The 25,081-nt window shown below is 40.8% G+C and overlaps 1 long non-coding RNA gene across 1 annotated transcript; it reads right to left on the bottom strand.

Moving 5' to 3' along the window:
* Window positions 1–22,536: 22,536 nt before the first annotated feature.
* LOC146634335 (uncharacterized) lies at window positions 22,537–24,562 on the bottom strand. Its single transcript, XR_014905465.1, has 3 exons — window positions 23,427–24,562; window positions 23,181–23,343; window positions 22,537–23,061 (listed from the first exon to the last, which is right to left on the bottom strand). It is a non-coding gene; the product is annotated as an uncharacterized LOC146634335 (long non-coding RNA).
* Between the last annotated feature and the right edge of the window lie 519 nt (window positions 24,563–25,081).

The raw sequence follows: 25,081 nt of genomic DNA, 5'->3' as shown, positions 1-25,081 counted from the left end.
GACAAGGGGATGCAGGTGATAGGGGAGACAGAGCAACTAAAGAAGACAGAGACCTAAGCCATAAGACAGAACTCAAAGAAACCAAAAACTAGAAAGTATGAATAATATAATAAACTCAAAAACCCTGGGTCAACGACCCAGGCATCCTAACACTGAATGCAGCTGTATTCATCAGTGGACCTGTACCGCTGGTCAGAGGAGGAGACAAGAGATTCAGCAGGTTGTTTACACTAAATAAATGGCTTATATCAGCATGTGCTGACCACTCAGTGCATTTTATCGACAACTTTAATATTTTTTGGGAACGCAGGCATCTGTTTGAAGCAAATGGATTTAATTTTAACAAGTCAGGGGTGAAACTGTTCACCTCCAACTTGTTTTATTCCATACGTTATCCATCTGTGCTTGGTGCCAAGGCTGAGATAAACGAGGAGTTATCTCATAAAGAGGAACAAACAGTACTCCAAGAACAGACAAAGCCCAGCAGAAACCTTGAGGAGGAGCTCCATTTGCCCCCACCCGGGAAGAGCCTCAGAAAGGAGAGACATCTAAGGCATCTGAGGAAGAGCCTCAGAAAGGAGAGACATCTAAGGCAAGAAGAGGGGTCCCTATTTGCCTCCAACTCTCTCAACAACACCAACGACCAGGACAAGGGACCACGACCTTCCCCAGGTCGTGGTCCCCCCCAAACCCCTGACAGGCCATCACCCTCCTCCCCCTCCCTTTCTCCCTCCTCCCCACACCTGAAATTCACTGAGGAGATGATGGAGGGGGTCAATGCTGGGCTCAGATCTACCCCCCGGCCCAATCCCTTTTTGTCCCCCATAAACCCCCCACCAGAGCGGCCAAAGGTTCGCCATCGAGCCCCACCCTCAACAGAGCAATCGAAGTCACATTGCCCAGCCTCGCCCCCCTTAGTTCCTCTTTACCACCTTCATGCCCTGTCTCCGCAGTCTGATGTGTGATATGTGAAGGGTCCGGGCTATGAGGATTATGGCAGTGGTGACTTTTCCCAGGAGAAGCTGGGACCCTGTTTACTAGAAGGTTTTAAAATTTCTGTACTTTTAGGTGACAGAAGGAGACATGTGGCCTGGTCAAAACACAGAGAGGTGCACTCTAAAAGATCTTTAAACATAGTAAACATACCTTGTGTGCCACAGACTGCTCCCAAACACGAGGGGAGAAGTAATACCTCTAAAACACTTAAGTTGGCTTTATTAAACGTTAGATCTTTAGCTGGGAAAACATTTTTAATTAATGATTTAATCCCTGAGCACAGCCTTGATTTTATGTTTTTAACTGAAACTTGGTTGGACCAAAGTAACAGTGGAGCTGTTCTCATCGAGACGACCCCTCCTAACTACAGTTTTATCAGTGAGGTCAGGGCGAGCAGGAGAGGAGGAGGGGTTGCTGTCTTATTTAATGAATCATTTCAATGTAAGCAGCTATCTCCTGGAAGTTTTCAGTCTTTTGAATATGTGGCTTTACAGCTGAAGGCCCCATCCAAAGTTGTGTTTCTTAATGTTTACAGGCCTCCCAAATACTGCACAGACTTTTTTAATGACCTCAGTGAACTGCTGTCTGTGATCTGTGTTGATTTTGACTGTGTAATTATTGCTGGGGATTTTAACATTCATGTGGACAACCCTCAGGACAAAGGGACTAAAGACCTGAGTAACACTCTGGGCAACTTTGGGCTGACTCAGCATGTAACAGAGGCCACACATAATAGAGGACACACTCTTGACCTACTGATCTCCAAAGGCCTGAGCATTTCAAAGGTTACTGTGTCTGATGTGGGCCTGTCTGATCATTACTGTGTTTTCTTTGAAAGTAAAATCTCAGCCCACACAAATATATCAACAACAGTGATCACAAAACGGTGTATAACTGAACACAGTAGTGCAATTTTTAACCAGGTCTTCCCATTAACACCTGACCTGTCCAGAGGGTCAGTCAATGAGCTCGTCAATAGCTTCAATGCTAACATGTTAAATGTAATGGACACCATTGCTCCCATTAAGGTGAAGGTTATCTCTGGAAGGAAAAAGTCTCCATGGAGAAACTCCACACTGGTGAAAAATGAAAAAAGAGAGTGTAGGAAAGCTGAGCGCAGATGGAGAAAAACAAACCTCCAGGTTCATTATGACATTTATAAAGAGAAACTTCACAATTATAATTTACAACTGAGGAGTGCAAGGAGGTCCTACTTCTCTGACATCATCACTAAAAACAGCCATAATGCTTGGGTCTTATTTTCTACAGTTGACAGGCTAACAAACCCTCCTGTGTCAGTGGCAGCTGAACTTCATTCGACCATGGCCTGCAATGACTTTGCCAAATTCTTCACAGAAAAAATCCAAAAAATTAGACAAGCAATTGGTACATCAACAGCAGATCCAGGATATGTACTGTGTCCACCAAAAAACAGTTTAAACACCATGAAACAGTTTCAACCTATTAACAGCAAAGACCTGGAGGACATCTTAGGTCAACTGAACTCCTCCTCCTGCTGTTTAGATGTCCTGCCAACAAGTTTTTTCAAAAAGGTCTCAAAGACTTTAGAGTCAGACCTGTTACAGATCGTCAACTTTTCTTTATTATCAGGTGTGTTTCCAGAATCACTAAAAACTGCTGTAATCAAACCTATACTGAAAAAGGACAATCTTGACAAGACACAAATGAACAACTACAGGCCGATCTCAAATCTCCCATTTTTAAGTAAGATCATTGAAAAAGCAGTTTCTCAACAGCTCAATTACTTCTTAAAACAGAATAATTGCTACGATGCCTTCCAGTCAGGTTTTAGACAGAACCACAGCACTGAAACCGCTCTGACCAAAGTGTTTAATGACATATGTCTGAATACAGACAGTGGAAAAATGTCAGTCTTAGTTTTACTGGATCTCAGTGCAGCATTTGATACAGTTGACCACAACATATTACTCAAACGACTGGAGAACTGGACAGGTCTTTCAGGAACTGTACTAAACTGGTTCAAAACATACTTAGAAAACAGGAAATACTTTGTATCAATAGGTAACTTCACATCTGAGCAGACAAGTATCACATGTGGAGTTCCCCAAGGTTCCATCTTGGGACCCCTTCTGTTTAACATTTACATGCTCCCACTGGCACAGATTATAAACAACAACAAAATAAACTATCACAGTTATGCAGATGACACACAAATATATATCACAATGTCACCAGGAGACCGAGGCCCTGTACAGGCTCTTGGTAAATGCATTGAGGAAATCAATGACTGGTTGTGCCACAATTTTCTCCAGCTAAACAAAAACAAAACTGAGGTAATAGTCTTTGGCGCCAAAGAAAAACGATTACAGGTCACCAGAGAACTTCAATCTATACATCTAAAAACCACAAACCAGGCGAGAAATTTGGGTTTAGTGATGGATGCAGACCTAAACTTAGAAAAACACATTAAGACAATAACAAAGTCAGCTTACTATCACCTCAAGAATATTTCAAGGATAAAAGATCTGATGTCTCAACAGGACCTGGAAAAACTAGTCCATGCATTCATCTTTAGTAGGCTTGATTACTGTAACAGCATCTTTACAGGTCTACCTAAAAAATCAGTCAGACAACTACAGCTCATTCGGAACTCTGCTGCTCAAGTCCTCACTAAGACCAAAAAAGTGGACCACATCAGTCCAGCTCTGAGGTCTTTACACTGGCTGCCTGTCCGTCAGAGGATAGACTTTAAAGTCCTGATGCTGGTCTATAAAGCTCTGAATGGTTTAGGACCAAAATACATCAATGACCTCCTGACCCAGTATGAACCTTCCAGATCCCTCAGGTCATCTGGATCCGGTCTTTTATCAGTTCCCAGAGTCAGAACCAGACACGGAGAAGCTGCATTCAGCTTTTATGCTCCTTATATCTGGAACAAACTCCCAGAAAGCCTCAGATCAGCTGAAACACTCAGTTTATTTAAATCCAGGTTGAAGACTCACCTGTTCTCAGCTGCATTTGAATAAAGCACCAAATCCACACTTTTAAGCTTAAATTTCAAAACATACATTTAACTACTGATTTTATCTACTGTTCTGATTTTATCTGTTTTGATTTTATATACTGTTTTGTTTGTTTGTTTGTTAATTAGTTAGTTAGTTTATTTGCTTGTTTTAATCAATTTTAAATCATGCTTTTTATTTGTTTTTGTTTATAATGTCTCTGTAAAGCACTTTGAATCACCTTGTTGTTGAATTGTGCTATACAAATAAACTTGCCTTGCCTTGCCTTTCCTCCTCCATACCTGCTTGATACCATAAAGGACAGGGCTGTGGCTCCCCACACTCCCTAGCAGATCATTACATGGAGAAACCTTTGGAATGCAAGCATGCTGATCCACACAGGTATGCACACAGGTGTACACATGGGTATTCACAGACGCGGACTACAGCTTTCTTGGCTGCTGCCTCAAAGCACACTGTGCGCCGTCTATCTTGCGTGTTGCACAATATCGTTTATTATTTAGTAACTATTGATATCTATGGCTAGCTAGTTTATTGTGATGGTGCTTTTTTTTCTATTATTATGTTGTTCTTTGTTGTTTGCTGTCTCCTCTGTTTGTTTTTTTTTCTCCATACAGGTGACCCAGGAGTTTTTTTTTTTTTTTTTGTTTTGTTTTGTTTGTTTTTTTCTCTCTTCCCCCCCTTCTCACCATCTCTTCTCCCCTTTGGTTTTCTTTCTTTCTCTCCCCCTCTTTCTTTCATTCTTTCCCCCTGTCCTATCCCACAGTTATGTCTGTCCCGTTTGCAACTGAAAATAAAATAAATTCATAATTATAATAAAGGTCAATCAAATGGACCAATATGGCAAGGCCATGATGATCCACTTGGTAAAATAAATCCGCTTGGCATCTTTCTTGGCCTCAAGACAACAATTCTGATGGCTATAGATCCAAACGGGACAAAAAAAACCAAAACAACAATTAAAAAAAAAAATGCATTTTTAAATGGCCTCCTCCCAAAAGTAAGGGCCCACGTAGGGAAACATTGGGTCACACAAAATACAGGAAGTCTGCCAGACGCCTTACAATACGCTGAACATGCGGTTAAAGTACAAAAACAAAAAGAAAAAGGAGGAGTTTTCACCGTAGATCCTGCAACAGGATTTGTAGCATTTTCCGGTGAACATATGAGACATAAGCCAGGCCCCTACAAAGGGAAGGGAAAGGCAGGTGGAAGGAACACAGATCGTAGAACAAAAAATACAATTTGCTACAACTGTGGAAAACAAGGGCATTTTGCCCGCGAGTGTAGGCAAAGGAAAAGGAATGACAGTGAGGAAGAAGACGATAGGAACAGCAAGTGACCAGGAAGTGAAAAAAGCAAACACAGAAAAATATAGTTCTGATCTTAGAGCAATAAACGAGGTAACAGAACCAATCCCACCTGTGGTAGCAAATACACACACAATTTTAAATCAAGTGACACCAAAAGAACAATGGTTCTCAGTTGTAGATCTCTCAAACGCGTTTTTTCTCTGTGCCATTACACCCAGATTTACAAAACCTGTTCGGATTCACTTTTGACAATGAAAAGTACACCTACACCAGACTGCCGCAGGGTTTTCAGAATAGCCCCACCCTGTATGCAGAGGCATTAAAGAAATCTATGTCATTATGCACGCTCCCTGCCACAAGTCAATTTTTTTTTCTATACGTTGATGATATTCTCGTTACAGGAGACGCCACACACTGACAGTGTTGCAACATCTAGCAGAGCAAGGTCACAAAGTCTCACAACACAAGTTACAGTTGTGGAGCAAAGAGGTCACGTACCTCGGACATAAGCTTACAGGAGAAGGCAGAACACTGTTAGACAGCAGAAAACTAGCAGTGCAGAATGCTCCAAAACCACTTACAAAACAACAAATGATGAGTTATTTAGGTCTCTGCAATTTTTGCAGATGCTGGATACCTGAATATGCTCTGTTAGCTGAACCATTGCAAAACTTAATTTATGGAAAAAATCTAGCACTGAAAGATAAAATATAATGGACACCAGAAGCAGAAAAAGCATTTAATGATCTAAAACTTGCATTGCAGACGCGTATAGTTTTAGCATTGCCAGACTATGAAAAAACTTTTTATTTGCATGTTGACGGCGCGGCCAGTTATATGAAAGCCGTTCTAATGCAAGCTTTCGGGGAAAAACAACGCCCACTTGCATTCTATTCCTGCAAATTAGACTCAGTCGCCTCCGGTTTACCAACATGTGTACAAGCTTGTGCCGCTGCAGCAGAGGCAGTTAAAAAATCAGCTGACATTGTCTTAGGACACACATTGATTATCAAAGTTCCTCACGCTGTAACCTCCATCTTGCTACAAGAAAACTTATCTTATTTAACTCATGCTAGACAACTTTCATATGTAGGCATTCTGCTTTCACAGTCACACATTACAATCGAGAATTGTGGTCAGTTGAACCCTAGCACACTTCTCCCCGCATCAGTAGATGGTGAAAAACACTGCTGTATAAAAAAACTGGAAGAGGAAACGAAACCGAGAAGTGATATTTACAGTATACCACAGTCTACCTTTACAGACGTCTTCGTAGATGGCTCAGCATCTAAAAACAGTTATAGAAGCAAAGCCTTTAACTTCCTCAAACTCTGCACAAAGTGCGGAACTGACGGCTGTTGTGCGAGCGTGCAGGCTGCACAAGGGGAAGTGCATAAATATACACACTGACAGTCAATATGTTTTTGCAGCAGTGCATCATTTTGCAAAAATATGGCAAAATGACCGAGCCGCAAAGAAGGCCGCACAGCAACCAATACAAACTTTAGTATCTGAAACTTCACAGCTGATACCACTTGATGTACTTAAAGACGAACAAAGCCGCACCTATCGCAGAGCAAAAGAAATGGCTAAAGTGTGGAGCAGAACTACACAATGACTTAATGACCTGTAATGGCAAACCAGTATTGCTAAAATCCCTACACAAGACAGCAGCATTAGCGACACACGGATTAACACGTGTGTCGAAAGGGGGGAATGTCAGATATCCTCCCTAAGCACTTGCTTGAGAATAAAGAGATTGTGCTAAACAACCAACTGCCGAGTGATATCTCTCCAGTGTCTTGCAGGTTACAACCAGGAGATTGGATCCTGATCAAAGTGCTCCAGAGGAAAAATTGGAGTTCACCTAGGAGGGAGGGCCCATATCAGGTCCTACTCACTATGCCAACCGCCTGCAAAATAGCAGAAAGACTATCTTGGATCCACCAAAGCCACTGTAAAAAAGTGAGTGACAATCCAGACGCTTAGACGCCGGTTCCCCTAGCTTCCAGGTGATCTACCGGTGGAGGAAGGGCTGATTGGGTATATCCCGCCTCTCCACTTCGCTGGTAGTCTACTCACCAGAAGTCTAGGTGTGCCTGGTCATCATGAAGAAACTTGTCCTCATAGTGGCTGGCATCGCGCTCCTAGTGAGCCTATTGATACTCACCTGGAAGGACGAGGTCCCACAGCACCACCTGCAGAAGAAATGGTCATATGACAACTCACACCTGAAGGATATGCACAAAGAGCACAACCACCCCTGGCTGAACAATGCCTGGTACCGGTACATCTACAACCGAGTACATGCAGAAGACAACCACACAGGCTGCTACGTCTGTTCTCACCTCCCAACAACAGCAATGCAAGCCACCCTATATGGAAAATCACCCAGCCTTCCCAAAGCCCTATGTATATTCCAAAGCCATCAATGGAACATTCAACGTCAGAACGGAACCAGGAATACAACACCCAATGTGTTTCAACTTTGCACACGGCAACAGAAAGCTGGGAAGGAACCGAAACTGCTCCCAGACTTTCCGAATGCTGCAGGACAGAAAGGCACAGACAAGCTTCCTGAATGGCACATATTGGGTGCAGGGTACAGCATGGGCATGTGGCTCAAGGACATACTTCACCATCCCACCCAACAGTACCGGACTCTGCGCCCCAATTTTAGTGTCAGACCACACATTCAGAGTATTCCATCAGAACCAACCACGACGTAAGAGGAACACTGATGACGTGCAACCCCATGACCCAATCTGGGGCAGTGATGTACCAGCGGAGTTCAAGTTGTGGACCACCGGACAGAAGGTCCTGCACTCACGGTTCCCATGGGTCGGAACTGGAAAAAACACGTTAAGAATTGAGACTCTTTACTACCGATTTGGACTTTTCCTGAACAGCTCAACAAAGATAAATAAGGCTCAGAATGAGGAAATCGACGCGATCAGAATAGTGGTCATGCAACACAGGGTCGCCCTGGACATGATTCTCGCTGAGAGAGGGGGCCTCTGTGTCTTATTCAACACCACTTGTTGCACCTATATCCCGGACAACGTGCACTCCTTGACCATGACCACCGCCCTAGACAAGTTGCGACAACTGAGTAATGCGCAGCAACAAGACTATGTCACGAACAATGAGGACTGGCTGACCTGGCTGCTGAGTGGCAGCTGGAAGACCCTCGTGATAAAAGGACTCGTACTGATAGGAGTTCTGCTTCTATTATTGTGCTTGTTTTCTACATGTATCCTACCATGCATAAGATCCATGATTGACAAAATGGTACAGGCCACAGTAATTACCTATGTTGGACTGCCACTAGAAGGTGAACCGGATGAAGAAGATTTAGTATAGAAACACACACACACATACTGAATGATGCTACAATTGAAAATGTTATAAGCAAGTGATTGTTGGCTGATAATAAAGTATGATTAAGTGAAAAATATTAACATCAGGAGGGGATGTTAAAGAAGAAACGCTTTTATGAGTTTTATGTTGCATTAAAGTATATGTTCATATTTTACTCTTAATAGGAAAAGAACAAAATGTACTACTCGCTCTGTTTATAGAAAGAGGAAGTTCACCCTATGACATTTATACGAACTTAGACACACACACACACACACATATATATGCAAGATTAGAGGAAACTGCTATGCTTGTTTCACCCTGCTATAAATAATAAACGACTACTGCAGCTCGGTGTGAGTCCTCTCTGAGCCCTCACCCGTGCAGCACGTTAACCGTCTCCAACTGTCTCAGTGTTGTTTATTCACCTGTTTGATAACTGTAAATCTCTGACAACAGTTTATTTATATCATCTTCACGTGAACACATTCAAGAACATCACAGATGAAGACACATTAAAAACTTCCACACTACATGAAGCAAGAAAAATAGTTTATTCCTTTATGTAGAAAAAACAGAAACATCAAACATCTCCAAGACTCTCTTTGAAAGAACTAAAAACCTTTGTTCTCATGGTCCAATCATGAGTGAACTCCCCGATGAAGCCTTGTGTGCTAAAACATGTCAGAGTTTTAAAGGTTAAACATGAGTTTCCAAAACGTTTTGCTGGAGAACAATGAACTATTTGACTGAGTTTCAATCATTTACAGACGAGCAAAACCAGGACAGAGAAAAAAGGACAAAACTGACTCAGTAAAAAACAGAAAAGAAGATCCCATGTAGATCTGTATTATGTAGAAGTTCAGCCCAGCAACCAGTTCAGTTCAACTGGTTGCACGCTCCAGGACACTGGGGCGTGCAGCTCGGATCTCAGCTGACCCTTCTCACCCTGGACACAGTCTGTTTGACCTGCTCCCCTCAGGCAGGAGGCTCCGGTCCATTCGCACCAGAACCTCTCGCCATAAGAACAGTTTCTTCCCCTCTGCTGTCGGACTCATGAACAATGACCGTATGACTGTTCCCACCCCTAACACATGACCCTACGCTGTGTTCACTACATCATCCCATGTTTGGCACTGATCACCACCTGCACTCATGTATATATCATGTATATATCTATCTACGTAGCACTTTTAATTCTTATTTTTATTTTTTCATGTCTATTTAAGCGCTATCTGACAGTATGTTTGCACTGAAGCACCGCAGCAATTTCCTAATGTTGTAAACCTGCTCAACATTTGGCAATAAAACCCTTTCTGATTCTGATTCAACACAAGTTTAAGTGATCGCGCTGATGTTTGCACAGAGCAGACAATGAGGTGAATGTTTGGGCACATTGGTAACAGTGAAACAGTTTATTAGTAACGTGGGATCGTTTGTGTGCAGAGTATGAACTGAGATTCCTGAAGCTCTTGTCACACTGGTCACAGCTGTAGTTTCCTTCCATGTGTGTACGTAGGTGTGTATTTCGGTACCCTCTCTGGCTGAAAGTTTTTCCACAGATGTCACAGCTGTATGCCTTAATTCCAGAGTGGGTAACTAGATGACTCTGTAAGTGGCTACTGTGAGTAAAAGCTCTGCCACACTGATCACAGCTGTACGCTTTAACTCCACTGTGGATGAGTTGGTGTTTTTTTAGGGAATCCTTCAAGGAAAAAGAATTTCCACACAAGTCACAGCTGAACGGTCTCTCTCCAGTGTGGATGACCTGATGCCGTTTTAGTTTAGCCCTCCCAGTAAAACCCTTCCCACACTCGTCACAGCTGTATGGCTTAATTCCAGAGTGGGTAACTAGATGCCTCTGTAAGTGGCTACTTTGAGTAAAAGCTCTGCCACACTGATCACAGCTGTATGGCTTAATTCCAGAGTGAGTAACTAGATGCCTCTGTAAGCTGCTACTGTGAGTAAAAGCTCTGCCACACTGATCACAGCTGTATGGCTTAATTCCAGAGTGGGTAACTAGATGACTCTGTAAGTTGCTACTGTGAGGAAAAGCTCTGCCACACTGATCACAGCTGTACGCTTTAACTCCACTGTGGATGAGTTGGTGTTTTTTTAGGGAACCCTTCCTGGAAAAAGACTTTCCACACAAGTCACAGCTGAACGGTCTCTCTCCAGTGTGGATGACCTGATGCTGTTTGAGTTTAGCCCTCACAGTAAAAGCCTTCCCACACTCGTCACAGGTGTGTTTTTTCTCTCCCTTTCTTCTGTGAGGTTTGTCGGCCTCCTGAGAGCGCTGACTTCTGGCTCCATGTTGGTCCTGCAGTGACAGAGATACAAACAGAGGCAGTGAGTGAAATGCAGTCGTGGAACAAACTCAACCTTCAAACTCCATTAACACTAGTTTTAAACCTGAAGGTGGAGCGTGGCACCAAACACCTTAAAGGTCTCTTATCCCCACCTGCTGGTAGTTCTAACACATTACATCCAACCTGCTGTTAAAGATAATTCATGACTGTTCAAACACTAAAATCATGCCCATCCCTCCTGATTGTGTACACACACACACACACACACACACACACACACACACACACACACACACACACACACACACACACACACATTATTTTATAATTTAGATTATTTTGTTGTTTCCTATTACATATTTCTATAATTTGTATAGATTTATACAGAATTATTCAGTGATAATAAATCCTATGTTTGTTTATTCTAAAGGAACCCCGTTAGCTTCCACAACAGATGTTGCTCGTCTTCCGTCAAATACTCACATAAAATATTACACAATAAAGTGGATTCAAGATATCCACATAATTTCACTCTTACATCCACAGTGAGGTTTCACAGTTGTTCAAATATAAGCAATCAATAATAATAATAATAATATCAATAACATTGAGGCACATTACACAAATGTCAAAAACAAATCATATCTTACAATATTTACAACAACTAAAAGCTCTGTAAATCGGCTTTTAAGTGTTCATTGAAGTTTTGAATAATTCTCTAATTTTTTAAGGCAACTTATTCCACTTAAAAGTTGCTCTAAATGTAACAGTTTTACAAAACGTTACTTTTAACTCGAGCATTTACTAAATTGCAGCTTGTTGAAAACTGTGTAATATGATGATGTATTTCATCTGGATACTGCAGCTGAGCAGAATAAATGTGGTGTGTTTAACAGAATTGCTTTCTTTAGAACTACAAGTAAGCCATAGAATATTTTAGCCTGTACAGGAAGCCAAGAAAGGTTATTATGCATTTTATCAATATTAGTATAGTATGAACATCTTCACACTAATCTGGACGCCTTATTCTGGACTAACTGAAGTCTGTTAAGATCTGTCTTATTAGCTGCTGACCAAATGATTGAACAATACTCCAGATGAGACATTACTAGTGCATTAATGACATCTTTCATAATGAAGAAGTGATACACAAAGAGCATTTCATAGCCATAGCTATGCCTTGTCGGCAGAGTTATGTGACATTAGTGATGTTTGTACTTTCAGCGTTAACTTGGTTTTAAAGCCTTTAAAATATACGCCGTTCAATAGTCGACCTTAATCTGACAGAGAATGTGATGATTTTGTGGATAATTAAAGTCAGTCATATATCCACAAACACAACAAGCTGAAAGTCAGTGATGCTGCTCGGTTTGCAGTCCTGAACATCATGGCACAAGCAGGATCCACTGCACTGTTAATGTTAGCTGTGTTATATTACTGCCGCTGTTCGGTGGTGTCGAGCCAAACGCACTTTAACGTGTGTTTGAACGAGCTGACGGTTCACTCGTTAAGCTGAAAGAAAGATGCTTTAATCACAGCAGTCACACATGTGTCCACTGCACCATCTGGAACTCTTCTTGTTTACACTCGTAATAACACAAACACTAAATCCTGCTTCTCTGGTGCTGTTGTGTAGCAGTGTGTACACCTGAGACTGTCACCTGTCTGTCTGTCCTGCACTCTCTCTCTGTTTCTTTCTCTCTGATTGTGGAATAAAAGTATGAACATGTGTTTATAAGTTACACTTGTGTTTGAATCCTGCAGCTTATCACACATTTGATTTCCATGTGTGACGACTGCAAGTGTCCAGAGTGAGGACAGACTGAGGGAGCCACTGCTGCACATCATCTGTGAGGCTTTGCACCCCTGATGATCCACCAGGACAAACTCAGCAGTGTGTGAGGAAGAGGAGGAGGAAGAGCCAGCAGCAGCTGACAGATGGAGAGAATAGACAGATTGTTCCCTGTTTGTGAAGGACTGCTAGGAAAGTTTAACATAACTGTCTGTCCTGAATCAGTGTTGGTCAAGTTACTTGAAAAAAGTAATCAGTAACTAATTACTGATTACTTCCCAAAAAAGTAATCCCGTTACTTTACTGATTACTTATTTTCAAAAGTAATTAATTACTTAGTTACTTAGTTACTTTTTAAAAACACGATTCTACATAATCCATCATATAAAATGTAATCAAATGGAAAAGTCTCTTTTTTTTAACTTGTTTTATCAGTTTTAATCTTTTAACTTTATGCATCAAGCAAAAATTTAATTATATGCAACATTCTCTGACTGGAAGAAATTAGTTTAACATTGAAACCTATTTTCTGCACATTCCAGCACATAAAATAAAATATTTGTTGTGTTTACACTCAGTCTTTCAAATAGATGCAAGTAAAACACAGCAGAACATAAATAAAGTCAAAGACTCAGCGGTCCTGTTGCTCTATTTTCACCTGTAAAGCAGGAGTTGGGTAGGCGGAGGTTTACCCTGGTGCAGGTGTGCCGCGGTCAGTGGAAGAATCCGCAAGTTTCTCTGTGAGTTTCCCATTACGCCGTTGCGCACTTGGTGCTTGCTTGGAAGTTTAGGGTTTCTTTTTCCCGCTGTAAAAAGAAGTTTTCTTCCCACGCACGATGGACGCTAATGTTTTTGTCACTTCTTATGGAATCAAACTCAAAGTAAGGTCAGTACTTCCACACTTTAAACGCTGCACGCTCATACTCTCTCCCACAGTCGATATATGATCCATTGTTGATCTGCACACAGCTGTTGTCACTAACGGCGCACTCGCTTACATCACTGTTGTGAGACATTCTCGAAAAGAAATCACGGTTTTAGTAACGCAGCTTTCCTACGGGAAAGTAACGGTAATCTAATTACCGTTTTTGCAATAGTAATCCCTTACTTGGGTTACAAGTAACGCGTTACTGCCCATCTCTGGTCCTGAATCAGTCTTATTAGGTAATGTTCAAATAATGTGATCATCCCAGTGTTTCCAGTGTGGGAGAAAGTACTCAGGGCCTTCAAGTTACACACTATGAAAGGCAGCAACAAGTTTAATGTTCAGAAACCTAAAGTCTGTATCAGCAGCAGAATGGAGCTAAAATAAATGTTTGTTTCAGTTCTATGAAGCTTTGAGTATTTTGGATCAGTAGCTGCTGTGTTTGTTGCATCATATTGCTGTAACTGTTTATATGCTTTATATATTCTGAGCTAAGTTGATCTATAGTGTTACATCATATTCTATAAGGATGTTATGTGTTTGTAGACTTTCTGCCCAGTTTGACCCATTTAGCAGAAGTCAGCCTGTTTAAGGCTCTGATATCTATTCTGTGTGACTTACAGCAGTTATGACATGGTCTGATTTTCTCACCCAATAAAGGAATATTTCATATATCAGTCTACTCTTCATTCTATTAGACACAGTTATCACAGCTCCTACATTTGCTTTTTACACATATATGTAAGCATTGAGCCAAATTTATTACCAACATATTAAATGAACAATATTTGTCTCTTATATATGATACATCTGTATACACACTGTCACAGATACTTGTCTGTGAGTGAAGTGATTAATATAATAACTATAATATTGGCCATATTATATTTACATTACCACAGTGAGATGACTTTAGTCTCATGAACAACATCAGCTAATTGTTATTTACAGCTAATCTTAAACGACTGTTCAGCACAGAAATGAAGCCCAACAATCATGTTTCACAGTCCTGTGGTCTCAGCCTCAGATACTCATCAAATCACACAGAGCTCATGTAGAAACAAATGAACTAAATATGTTCTCCTTCATTTCTGTCAAACAAAGCTGTATGAAACGTTTCCAGCTGTTAGTATCATGGTTGCTAGGCAACCTGGGCAGCACGACCGAGGCTAGACGTCCCATTTCACGAGCCTACGAGCCTCGCACTTCGGCCTTAGCGGTCTTTGAGTACGCGGCCCTTGAGGACTTTAAAGCTGCAGAACCTGAATCGGGATACAGCCATGATGATCTCCAGCCTCGTGCTCGCCAACATTCTCACCTGAGTTAAGAAGACGATCACTGAAATGGTCTCAGCAGGTCCTTTGATGACAGCAATGAAATGCAGTGGTAAGGCTTTTTGGGGATTAAGTTCGTTTTCATGGCAAAGAAGGACGATGCAGTTCATCTGATCACTCCTCATAACATTCTGGAGTGCAGGCAAAATGCTACTACTGAGCTATTTTGTATTGTTTTAAATGTGTGTTTCCTATGTACTTTTTCCCTTTGAAATGAGAATAATTTGTTGTACAACATAGAATATTTTGAAAGAAATTTAGAAACACTACAAGCAACCAGTAGTAATAATAAGTTACAGGCATGATAGCTTAAATGTTGAACTACTGTGTTCTGGCCTGGTCCCCAGGTCAGGTTTTTCCCTTTGCTTATTTGGATTGGATTGGTTTTGAGGACCTGAGAAGAATCGAGGATCCCTTTTCCAGTACTGGATGGCGAGCCCAGCCCAAAGAGCCGGATGAACTGGTAGATTGTAACCCGACTGGTTACACACACACTGAGTGACTATTGAACATTGAAAGACTGAAATTGACTTTAAAAAAGACACAAAAGACAATATATCCTTAGGTCGACCATTTGTGGGGTTTATTTTATTTTGTTTTCAAGAAGAGCGCTCTACTTTTGTTAAATGTGCACAACTTTAATAATTGTTAATAAATGCAATTGTGTTTTCTGCACCTACTGTGTACAAGTCCTCTGTTGTCATACACCCTTGGCTCCTACGAATCTAGAACCTGTCTGATCTGGTCCATATTTCCCTTCTGTCCTTGTACTGTGGTTAAAGGTAACTATACTGCCGTACTACATGCAAAGAAGGCAAGAAGTAGCACTAACAGGTCTAGTATTGCACCACCAGTGTTACAGTAGCATGAAGAGAGGAGAGATCGTATCTTCCCTTGCTGATTTATGGTGGGATTAACGTAGCTATGTCTGTTCTAGTCTGAGTGCTTTTCTGTTTAGATGAACTGCTGGACTTCCTTACCGGGGGGGGGGGGGGGGGGGGGGGGGGGGTCTAGTCTACCCTCTTCCTGACCAAGGATGTTTGCTTGTGTGCTTTTATGACCCTTTGATCAGCAGTACCTCTCACACACACACACACACACACACACACACACACACACGGGTCTATGTGGTATGGCGGGACTATACTACGTCAATCCGCCCGGTGGTGGTTTAAGTGGACTACCCTTTTGAAAGGACTTAGAGCCAAGGGAGCGAGGTTAAAGTGTTCGAAAAAATCTGAAAAAAATTTGGGTCACTTCAGACCTCATACACTCCCTATAGAAGTCTAGATACACTGATACACACCAACCAGACTCTATTGTGTTTTCTGGAGACATTGTCCACTTGACAACAATGTGTTTTATGAGGTCCAAAAAAAACAATATTGGGTCTTTAAAGGGACAATGATGTAATATGTAAATAGCTCATCATTACCATGAATACACATCTGACAGGACACAGGATTACTGGAACATCATTTTATTAGTGTTCTTGGATCTGAACATTAATTTTAACCATAAATAAAAAAAGAAATCTATGGACAAAAATGCCCACGCTTCCCACAGAAATATAAAAATATAGAAAACAGAAAAATTAAAAACATTTAAAATGAATTTTAATAGTTTAAAGGTAAATATTAAGGGGAGAAAATATGCATTTATAATTTTTTATTTTAAATATAACCCGTCAAAAAAAACCCTAAATAAATTAAATGTAAAAATTATGAAATACAAACTACTTCTGTATTTAACAAGAACTTTTTTTTCTTTAAACAGAACATCAGTGTTAACAACAATTGGCAATCTGACCAAGATGTAAAACCACAGCTCTCTAAACAGTTATTTTAGTTCATTTTTTTCTGCCTTTTTGCAGTTAATCCTCTGTTTCTTACAAAATCTCTTATGTTTTGAACTGTTCTTCCTGCCAACACCGGATCTTCTACCAATTTGCAATGACTGCATTCATTTTTGGTGGCTAGTTTCCCTTCGTTTATGTGGTCTTTCAAATGCCTCATCACTGCAGCAACCTCAGCCTTGGACCACATGTTTTTGGGAGCTCTTCGGGAATTGTGGGATTGAGCAGCATTTTTCTCTGGAAGATATATAAAGTAGTAGTAGTTAAAACAAACAGAAAACCAAACAAAAAAAACAAAAAACATTTGCTTGTTAAAAGAATGGATGCTACCCTGTACTAACTTCTGAAATGTGTTGCTACCATCAATATCAAAACGAGCTAAAATTCTGTTTGAAAATTTATCAAATTTCTAAAATGAGACAACATTTAGTGTTCCGCTGTGAATAAAAGACTGAATAAAAAGTTGAATAAAAGTCTCTTGATGCATGCTCAATCATCCAGGTAAGTAAATCCCAAAACGTTGATTCTGTTAATCTGGACGTAGCGTTTTCAGTGGGAGAAACATTTTGTCACTCATCCAAGTGACTTTTTGCCACCACTCTGCAGTTTGCCATATGTTGCAAAGTGATGAAACAATAATAAGCTTCGAGAACCAACTGCACCCCTTACCTTCAGAGGGAGCAGCAGTCTCACTTGCTGCAGGCATTGTGAGTAGTCCTTCATCTGCTGATTACACAATTTGATTAAGTTTTAATATTTGTAACAAACATTTTATCCACAGAAACCAAGCTAGTGGTAACTTACCACAATCTACAGTGTCTTGGGGCTGCGCTGTGTTTGTGGAATCAGCTACTGCATGTACAGGCTCACTGGTGCCACACGCCGACATTGTGAGTGATGTGTCATCATCATCTGATTCACTCTCACTGTCCTTTGTTTCAGCATCACTTAATGCAATTTCATCTGAGAAATTGTGGGGGAAAAAAACCCAAAAAAACCAAACACATACAACCCCCCCAAAAACCTCACATTAACAACGAGATATGACAAAAAACAGAGCAAATACTGGAAATTATAGTACATAGTTTTACTATTTAAGGCCTGCTGCTGGGTTGTTGCCCTCCTATGGCCTACTCCACATCCAGGTAGCACCTCCATGCTCTGGACACTACACTAACAGACACAGCAAACCTTCTTGCCACAGCTCACATTGATGTGCTACGCTAGATGAGCTGCACTACCTGAGCCACTTGTGTGGGTTGTAGACTGTCTCATGCTACCACTAAAATGAAATCACCGCCAGCATTCAAAAGTGACCATAACATCAGCCAGAAAGAATAAGTGCTGAGAAGTGGTCTGTGGTCACCACCTGCAGAACCAGTCCTTTATTATGGTGAATTGACTATAATTTCCACTTGTTGTCTACTCTATTTGCAAAACAGCATGTGAAACTGGTTGTCAGTGTTACTTCCTAAGTGAACAGTTTGATATAACAGAAGTGTGACTGACTTGGAGTAACATCGCATCGTTTAAGTGTTCCCTTTATTATTTTGAGCAGTTTATGTTATGGAATGGGGAATTGAGGACAATCCCAAGTATACCATTTTTACAAGGTCCTGCACCAATGAGGTAATACTACATTTCTTTAATTAGACGTGACCACCCATTAATTAAAAAGGGAGCAGTGTTCATTTCAGCTAGTCTTAACTTGTTGAACTCCATTAATGCTTTTTACTATATAATGTACCTATTCACTAAATGTCTCACCTTTGCACTTATAGCCAAGCCACTTGAGGGAGGAAACCAGTCCCACACACTGAATGCACTTGTCCAAAGATGATATTGTTGTGCACACCAGACGATGATTGTGACACTGTTAGCAAAATATTGCAACATTTATTTGTTTTGGACAGTTGGAAAGGTGAGGTGTTTTCAATTCAGTTGCAGATATCAACTAATAAACTTCGTCCATGTAAATCACATCACACCCAGGTGACTGCCAAACACACACACACACAGCATCCATAAGGAATGATGATAGATTAAATTATTAGTTCATTAAGTGGTACACTGGATTATATTTACCCTTTCAGGCTCTGGATGTTTCAGGTCCAGATCATTGTTTGGAAAGCTGTTTGGTTGCGGCTTTAGGCAGCTCACAGTCTTCTGAATCTGGCTGGTCTCAGTCTTCGTGTGTAACAGATAGAGAATGAAGACAAAAGAACAGTAATCTGACAGTTACTAAAAATGCATCACTCAAGAGGATGAATAGACCATTTCACTATCGGCAAATAGCGTAAGGTACACATCGTGCATGAGAAACATTCATTAAAATCTGTCCTAGGTCAATGTTACCTCTTCAAAATCTTGCACTGAAGAAGAATGCATGGCTTCTGAGCCTTGCTGAGGCATTTCTTCATCAAGATCCTGCAACAAAGAAAAGATGGCACAAAGATTAGACCAAGTGCTCTTCTTGCAACTGTACTGGGCAGTCCTGTGCTTCTGTCTTTAATTTGCATGTGTGTGTGTGTGTGTGTGGGGGGGGGGGGGGGGGGGGGGGGCTTTCCACTCAAGAAATGTTTTCTTCTGAAAAAAATACTGGCTACAATAATTAACAACTGATTCCTTTGCAATCATCCATCCTCTTCCACTTATCCTTATCAGGATTGTGGGGTAGCAGTTTTGGGGCCTATACCAGCTACCATAGGGCAGTACAACCTGGACAGATCACCAGTCTAACATGGAAGGACAAGCATTTGCATTCACACCAAAGGGCAGTTTTGAATCACCAGTTAACCTAACCCCATAAGCTACATCTTTGGACTGTGGGAAGAAGCCAGAGTACACAGCCAGAGAGAGCCCATGCACTAAAGCAGTAAAAAGTGCCTAAAACAAGTTAAGAAGTTGTATAGTACTATCTATCTTAATGTTCAAGCCTGAGTTTCAAAAAATTTCAACATAGAAACAAAGCACATGTAGTCAGTTCTGCATGCTGTAGGTCAAACTGTCAAGACATACGAGAAGACCCCTCCTAAAACCAGAGTGATGTCACCATGAAGCAAACTTTGACGGAGTCCCCCAATAACAGTGTGGTCCTCCTAAGTCACATTTGGGTGGTTAACACACACACACACTCAGATGTTATCCAGACTTGCACTTTGAAACAATGAAAAGGACCTACAAGCCACGGTCCATGTAAATCACATCACACCCAGGTGACTGCCAAACACACACACACACAGCATCCATAAGGAATGATGATAGATTAAATTATTAGTTCATTAAGTGGTACACTGGATTATATTTACCCTTTCAGGCTCTGGATGTTTCAGGTCCAGATCATTGTTTGGAAAGCTGTTTGGTTGCGGCTTTAGGCAGCTCACAGTCTTCTGAATCTGGCTGGTCTCAGTCTTCGTGTGTAACAGATAGAGAATGAAGACAAAAGAACAGTAATCTGACAGTTACTAAAAATGCATCACTCAAGAGGATGAATAGACCATTTCACTATCGGCAAATAGCGTAAGGTACACATCGTGCATGAGAAACATTCATTAAAATCTGTCCTAGGTCAATGTTACCTCTTCAAAATCTTGCACTGAAGAAGAATGCATGGCTTCTGAGCCTTGCTGAGGCATTTCTTCATCAAGATCCTGCAACAAAGAAAAGATGGCACAAAGATTAGACCAAGTGCTCTTCTTGCAACTGTACTGGGCAGGCCTGTGCTTCTGTCTTTAATTTGCATGTGTGTGTGTGTGTGTGTGGGGGGGGGGGGGGGGGGGGGGGGGCTTTCCACTCAAGAAATGTTTTCTTCTGAAAAAAATACTGGCTACAATAGTTAACAACTGATTCCTTTGCAATCATCCATCCTCTTCCACTTATCCTTATCAGGATTGTGGGGTAGCAGTTTTGGGGCCTATACCAGCTACCATAGGGCAGTACAACCTGGACAGATCACCAGTCTAACATGGAAGGACAAGCATTTGCATTCACACCAAAGGGCAGTTTTGAATCACCAGTTAACCTAACCCCATAAGCTACATCTTTGGACTGTGGGAAGAAGCCAGAGTACACAGCCAGAGAGAGCCCATGCACTAAAGCAGTAAAAAGTGCCTAAAACAAGTTAAGAAGTTGTATAGTACTATCTATCTTAATGTTCAAGCCTGAGTTTCAAAAAATTTCAACATAGAAACAAAGCACATGCAGTCAGCTCTGCATGCTGTAGGTCAAACTGTCAAGACATACGAGAAGACCCCTCCTAAAACCAGAGTGATGTCACCATGAAGCAAACTTTGACGGAGTCTCCCAATAACAGTGTGGTCCTCCTAAGTCACATTTGGGTGGTTAACACACACACACACACACACACACACACACACACACACACACTCAGATGTTATCCAGACTTGCACTTTGAAACAATGAAAAGGACCTACAAGCCACGGTCCATGTAAATCACATCACACCCAGGTGACTGCCAAACACACACACACACAGCATCCATAAAGAATGATGATAGATTAAATTATTAGTTCATTAAGTGGTACACTGGATTATATTTACCCTTTCAGGCTCTGGATGTTTCAGGTCCAGATCATTGTTTGGAAAGCTGTTTGGTTGCGGCTTTAGGCAGCTCACAGTCTTCTGAATCTGGCTGGTCTCAGTCTTCGTGTGTAACAGATAGAAAATGAATATACAGTGCATTTTTGAAGAGGCTTTTGAAACATTAAATAAACTGTATGAGAAAGATAAGTTTCAAGCTATTGTCTTTAAAATATTCACTGTCATGTATAGAGAATTTAAGGCCCTATGATTAAGAGACAAATAGTGTGATTTCTTTATTTTTTAAGCCATTGCTAAAGGAGTAAAACAATCACCTGTAGCAGCAACGAACTGTCACTAGGGCCCATTTATCTTCAAGGGACAAAATTTAAAATGAATCTAACTAAAGAGGCTACACAGCAAAATCTCCAGTGTTAAATTAACACTAGAGAGTGTCTATATGGGTCCACACAACACTGTTGAGTGTTGAATTAACACTTTTGACAGTGTTATATGTTTAAAAGTAACCTAGTCAGTTTTGAAGATTAACAAAGACTAACACTGAGCAGTGCTGATTTTCTAACACTGGAATATTTCTAACATTTTGAGTTATTTTCCAGTGTTAGAAAATCAGCACTGCTCAGTGTTAGCCATTGTTAATCTTCAAAACTGACTAGGTTACTTTTAAACATATAACACTGTCAAAAGTGTTAATTTAACACTCAACAGTGTTGTATTTAACACTCAGAGGTGTGGACCCTTATAGACACTCTCCAGTGTTAATTTAACACTGGAGATTTTGCTGTGTAGAATCACATTAAACATCAATCACTGTTAAAATTTAGAAACCGAAAGCCATTTTTTATTTCTGCATACCTGCTGATATTTTTTTAGTGCTTTTAGAGGGCTTTGATGTGGCAGCCATCACAATTGCCTGTTTTCCATTAGTACCTACCCCTGTTTTTCCAGTAGGTTATAGTACCATGTAGTTTTTCAGTAACTACTGCACCAAGGTTCCAAGTGATCCAAAGTGATCAGAAAATTTGACATAGACTGAATGCCACCAGGTGGCTGGTCAATGGTGTCACTCGATAAGTTATGAGTGCGCCTCCTTCGTGAAAATCCAAGCCATCATTTTTGAAACTCTGAAATGTTTGAAATAGCGACCAAAATTAACAGCGTGATCCCTGAATTGAACACTAAAGTATAGACTGAGCAGCAGGCATTTTGTCACCTTGACGTCCATGCTTGCTGTGGCATTTATATCACTGGATGCTCGGCTGCATTGCTATAGTTACCCCAGGCACAGTAGGTGATACTCAATTTCAGTGAAAAACTAGATGCCCTAAGTCACGTTAAGCCAATTTGAGTAGGTACAAATGTAAAAATGGCTTAGGGTATGCAATTTATCAGTTCCAAAAAGTACAATTGTAGAAATACCTTGCATCTCCAGAGCCAATCCGAGTCACCATAATTATAGTCTATTTCTTCGCCTGGACTTATGTCTCTGCTTGCAAATAAGCATAGATGGGGCTTTCCATTGATATTTAATATTTTCATCTTAGCACTTGGACTGATGTGGTTGTCGTTGACAAGTCTGCCTAATGACCCATCTTCTTGAGATGCATCCACACTGTGGGGTTAGGCAAAAAAGTATTAGCTTAACTAGTTAGTTAGGAAGCTTTTTTTTTTCATAAATCAAAAGCAATGTGTCATTTAATCTTAATCAAACTACACTGATATAATACGCACCACCAGAGTTTTCCATCAAACTTGAATTCAAACATGAACACCTTCAGGCTGTCATGATAAACTCTGTGTCTCCGCTCACATTCTTCTTTTGTTATGAGTTTACCTCTGTATTCCAAAAGAAAGTCTCCTTTTTGGAATGGAACAGTCGTGAAAATGCCCCGACCTGAATTGCAGAGGCATACCAAGTGAGTGACAAAAGACAAAGTGACAAACTCCAAATCTAATTCAAACTAAAGACCAACTTACCTTTGAAGGCATTTATGTAGTGGATATCAAGTCCCAGTTTGTCCCTTCCAGCAGAAACATGACAGACTGCATCCTCCCGTGGAGGAATGCGTCTCCTTCGCATGTTCTCCTGTACGTTTTGATTGGCTGTATTACCAAAGCATATAAAGTATTACGATTATCGTCATCATTGTCATCATCATCAGTAGTAGCAGAACTAGCAGTAGTGTAGTTTACAGCATAAACACAGCTGACTTATTCATAGTGCTAATTTATGCCTTCTTTTAAAATGTTAAAGGCCTAGTACTCAAAATGGCGACATGTGACATTTCTGTAATGGCGACTGCAGAGAGTGATACAAGTACTGAGAAAGCTTAGGCATCAAAACTGTAAGAAGTTTTTTCTTCAGGCATATAAATAAATACACGACTAAATACACTTATACCCTTGCTTTTATTTTAGGGCTGTCAGCAGAATGGACAGACATTGGACAAACTGCCCGAAATTAGCTAACAGCGACATCAGGGATTTTGACTCAGACTGCGCTGGTTTAATTGTTAATCGCGTTAGTCGCGATGTCGGCATTAACACGTTTAAGCCACAATAATGCTTTAACACCGAGTAAATCCTAACACGGGTTAGCCCGCTTTATCGCGTTGACGCGGTTAGTCGTCAGCCCTATTTTATTTACTCAATGACAAACGCTGGGGCCGTTTTACTTCTTCAAAGACTCACTAACAGTCCATAAAGCATAAATTAAACCAGTTTAATATAGGCCTGTGCACCTATAATTTCATATAGTATTAAAGTCATGGTGCATTTTACATTAAAAAAGGCTTACCTTTGTGTTTTTAATCCGTCTTCGTATTGCCGTCGACATACACTTGTTAAAGGGCACGCGCGCGAAAGTTGTGGCGCCGTTTCCTGTAGGTACCGCCTATATATATAGCCTACCAATCACAATGACTTCCGGCCGTGTGTATTGAAAATGTGTATTAAATTGCAGTACCTACACACATCCACTCTAACTCGAAACGTCGCTGTGCAATACACTGGAATACACAAAAATCAGGTGAGGGGTATAGGTGGACTTTTAAGAAAATCAGAAAATCTTTTAATTATAGTTTAATAAATGAATTTACACTACAGTTTAAGCAAATACAGGTCAAAAGATAAATAATGACCTCATAAGAAGTAGAAAAAATTATTATTTAGACACTTAAAAATGCATTTACAAGTCATGTTTTAGGGGGACACATGAATACACAGCAAAAAGTCGAAATGTCCCCGGAGCCCAGGTACAGCGCAGGTCAAATGTCAATCCATACCACATAGACGCACTCACACACACACACACACACACAGGCAAGGTACTCTTTGTGTGTATGTGGACGTCATATGTTAATGAACCTATGCATATTCATGTAACCTCAATAAAAGGACAGTGGTATGGGAGGACGGACGAGACCAACTGGAGTCAAGCGGTTGTCCAGTTCTCTCCCGTGCACGAGTAACATGAAGAAGCTTGCCTACAAGTGTCTTGCTTTTGCAGTGTAATTATATTGTCTTCAACGTTCCAGCGAATAGGTTTATACTCTAAAACCTATCAAAGACGATCACTGAAATGGTCTCAGCAGGTCCTTTGATGACAGCAATGAAATGCAGTGGTAAGGCTT

This window comes from Diplotaxodon limnothrissa, linkage group LG3 (genome assembly GCF_057381915.1).
Source record: "Diplotaxodon limnothrissa isolate DT_005_m linkage group LG3, D_limnothrissa_male_GT1.1, whole genome shotgun sequence".
Lineage (NCBI taxonomy): Eukaryota > Metazoa > Chordata > Actinopteri > Cichliformes > Cichlidae > Diplotaxodon > Diplotaxodon limnothrissa.
The sequence above is the reverse complement of the archived record's forward strand: the minus strand, read 5'-3'. Positions and strand labels throughout refer to the sequence as shown.